Source organism: Lipotes vexillifer, unplaced genomic scaffold, assembly GCF_000442215.2.
Source record: "Lipotes vexillifer unplaced genomic scaffold, Lipotes_vexillifer_v1.1 scaffold1469, whole genome shotgun sequence".
Classification (NCBI taxonomy): domain Eukaryota; kingdom Metazoa; phylum Chordata; class Mammalia; order Artiodactyla; family Lipotidae; genus Lipotes; species Lipotes vexillifer.
In genome coordinates, this window is record NW_006770161.1 from 577,369 (window position 1) to 581,594 (window position 4,226).

Consider the following 4,226-nt stretch of genomic DNA (forward strand, 5'->3'; position numbering starts at 1 on the left):
AGGGAGGAGCTGCCACCGCATGGGGCACTGGAACTACACAGGAGCAGTTCTTGGTCATCACAAGGATTTGGCATCACTGGTCCATATTTAGTAGAAGGGAGGAGGTTGGGAATGCTGAGTGTCCTACAATGCACAGAACAGCCCCTGACTCCACAGCCCAAAATGCCAGGGGCTTCCCCCAGAGAACCCACTGGGAAACACTTTCACATCACCTCAAACTCCCCATTTCCCTCGTCTTAGCTTAGTGACCACTGCCATGCCTCATTGCTCCTCCGTAGGCAACCTGAACAGTCACGCATCTGTGGAGCTGACACAAGGCTGGGCCAATGCAGCGGGACATCCCAAAGGGGCAGCCTGTCCCCAGACTGAAAGTAATGCAACCAGTTCCTCTGCAGCTGAAGCTGGTCCTTCCCTGCCTACTTCAGGCCTCTTTCTTCAGGGCGATGCTGCTGGACCCCCCCATCACCTAGACTTCTTCAAGATTAGAACCTACTAACTCCAGCTTGCCAAAGCCAGCCATTAGGAATGGCCGTCTGGTGATCTCACAGTGAGCCAAGTTGGGACTGAACTCCTGTCTTCTAATCCCAGGTCCAGATTCTTTCTGCAAAGCCCTAACAGAGGGAGGATGGATCTTCCTACCTCAACAGCAGGCTCGCTCACGGCAGGACCATGATATAGTGGAGGAATCCCCAAACATCTCCACAACTGCAAAGCTAACTGATTTGAGATGAGGTGGGGGGGGGGGGGATTCGAGCTCAATGATTTAATTTTCATCTGTTTTTTATTTATTGTTCATCCTGAGTGCGAGAGCACCTTTCATTTCCTAAAATTACTGCTTAGCTATCCTTGTGTTATTAAATCATTACAATTAAATCAAGAACAAGAAGTGTTTCCTGATACATTTTTCTCAGGGGAAGGAAATGGTTGTATAGCCAGTGTCTTCCTGCTGAAACTGCTGCACTGGGATGCACATTTGTTGAGCTCCTAGCCCAACACCAGGGACACAAGTGTGAGCCCCAGTCCCAGGGGTGACAACACGTGCGGCAGACAGCTGTGCTGCCCTGGGACTGCGCCGCAGGACACAGCAGCGGGGAAGAAAGTTACCTTCCTAAGAGAAGCCGGCCAAAGGACGAACTCCTGGTGGACAAGAGAGTCTTTGTTTGTTAGTTTAAGTATAAAATGGAGTTTGAAGCAAGGTTAGGACCTAAAGAATAGAGCATTTTGAAAGCTGAGGAGCAGGCTGGCAACGACAGGCCCCATTCTCACTGCCAAGTCAACCTTCCAGAAACTTCCAGGAGGAGAAGCGCACAGATAATAATATCTACATAGCTCTAACCACACAAAACACATACATAGCTCCAAAGGCTGCTTCCTCACACTGCAGACCTTCTTGGAAATTCATTAGTCACACGAGCACACGTGGATTTCTAAGAAATCTGGTTAACTTCGTTTAACCCAGAATTTTCCAAGGTTGTCAAAACCTTAGAACCCCTGCTACCTCCCCGTAACACACACCACATACACACACACAAGCTCAACAATTTAACATCTATTTGACAACCCTGCTTCCACCCAGATTCTGGACATTTACATAAGAACCTGAGTTGAGGATTCCTGCCCTAAGTTCCCACTTTGCTTTTCCTGGGGCACCTTTTAAAATAACCACTTAGAGTTGAGTACTCAAAAGATAAGTGACCTCTGCCCCAAACACCTTATAAGTAACTGGTGCTTGGTACCCCACTCTCCATCTCCTGCTCTCTTGTGATCTGGGACAGAGGACTGCCCTTCCCCCAGCTCACTGCACTTCCCTCAACCCCACCTCCATATCTGTGATCTGTAAGCAACAAATCTTGGGACTTCACTTCCTTTGTATGAATGTATTGAAACTGCACATTTGATCAAAGTGACCCCGGGGTCTCCACTTCCCCAGAGTGGGAGACCGGATGCCAGAAGAGCTACCTGCCAACCCCATGAGGGTGGTTTGTGCCTCCTTGTTCAGCAGATTATAATCTGTACATTCTTTATTTAATACACCAGCTATGGGCCCCCCAACACATTGAAACATAGAACGATACACCTCGGAAGCTTCCTGCGTGCCCCCAAGTTTACCACCATTCTAAATACAAGTTTATCGTTTTACTGTATATGTATATACATCCCTAAATGATATTTTAAGTTTTGAATAAATTTGAACTTTACATAAATAGAATCATATTTTAAGGATCATTTGAGACTTGCTTTTTTCTTCTACACTGTGCTTTGAAATTCGTCTGTGGTAATGTGCACACCTTCTATGGTAACATGCATACCTCCAGTTAGTACATTTTTGCTGCCGTATAGTATTCTATTAAAAGAATATATCACAGGGCTTCCCTGGTGACGCAGTGGTTGAGAGTCCGCCTGCCGATGCAGGGGACACAGGTTCGTGCCCCGGTCCGGGAAGATCCCACATGCCGCGGAGCGGCTGGGCCCGTGAGCCATGGCCGCTGAGCCTGCGCGTCCGGAGCCTGTGCTCCTCAACGGGAGAGGCCACAACAGTGAGAGGCCCGCGTACCGCAAAACAACAACAACAAAAAAAGAATACATCACAATATACTAAGCTGTTCATTTGCCTGTTACCGGTCTTTAGCTTGTTTCCAGGTGAAACAATGCTTCTATGAATACTCTATGGATATTTTATGGGCAGAGCCTCCCAAACTTATCATCATACATATAGGAGATGACATTTATAGGCACATTAAGGGAAGCCGAAGGAGCAGGCTGGTTGCTGCCTGAGGCGACCATTAGCCTGTGAACCAGAGGACCACTCAGCCACTTCAAAGGCTGAGGGATTAATATATATCCCCATTTCCCATGCCAAAACACACCCAGCTTTCTGCTTCAGTGTACAACTGCTAATTCCTAGAGTAAGCATATTTTCAGGTTCATAAGATAATGCCAAATTTTTTCCCAAATGCTTTTACCATGTTGTACTCCTACCAGCAGTGTGTTTACCTCCCTGGACATTTGGTAATATAGGACTTCTTGATTTTGCCTATCTAGTGGATGTAAAATATCTCACTGTGATCTTTATTTGCATTGGTTATAAGGAGGTTGAATATGTATTCATGTGTTTATTTTCCATCCTTATTTCTTCTTTTGTGATATGCCTGTTCATGTCATTTTTACCATTTGGTTCTTTGTATTTTTCTTATTGACTTGTAGGAATTCTTTATATATTTAATATAAAGATATAAATATATATCTTTATATATTGGATAATAAACCTTCATGTAAATGTGTTGCAAATACCACTACCCCAAACAAACACACACAACACACACACACAACTGGTGGTTTATCTTTCTACTTTCTTATGGTACATTTTCGTTAATTTTAATGTAATTGAATATAAATTTCACTTTGGAATTAGATCTTGTTGTATCTTAAGATTCAAGATGAAACAGATATCTCTAAGTTTTGATGTGCTGCCTCTCACATTTAGAGCATAGAGAAGAAAGCAAGAGGTGTATCAGTGCATGACCCAGGCAAGCCAAGTCTACTAAAGAATTCAGGCCAAACTCGAAGTTACCACTAGATTTTAAAAGATGCTCCATGGCCGAAGGATCTGGCTGAAAACAGGTTTCAGCCTATTAGTCGTTTGAGTCACACCCCTCCAGTCTGGGCTGGTTGCCATCTCATCCTGAGTCTCCTCGTACCATCCTGGGGATGCCCTTCACCACTCTCATCTTTGGGAGCCTCTAAGATCTGCATCCCCCATCTTCCTCTTGCTTGTTTACTGCTGTATTTTGATGAAGCCCCAGTAGCATTATGAGAAGTGGCCTCTGTAATACCATAAAGGACCAACTTGTCAAATCAGACTCATCAGAGACCATAGCCAGCACAAATCTTTACTAATAATTTCAAGGATATAAGTAGTTGCTTGGTGCCATCAAGCATGGAGATCCGGGGTAGCCAACTTACTTCCCTGGCCCTTTCTCATCAGGATGCACGTGCCCAGATTAACACAAGAAGTCTCTAAAAAAATACCTGCAGCTACTCTACTTACATAGGAAAAAGTCTTTTCAGTCACTGAATATCTCTACTCAGAAGGTTACACAGCCTGTGTGATGTTTTCCCAGGAGCCAAGCCCCATAAATCAATAGATTCCAAAGGGTTTTTTTCTTTGTTGTGTTGTTGCTGTAAGCAATCCTGGACAGACCAGGTACGTCCTGTTGAAAGCACTT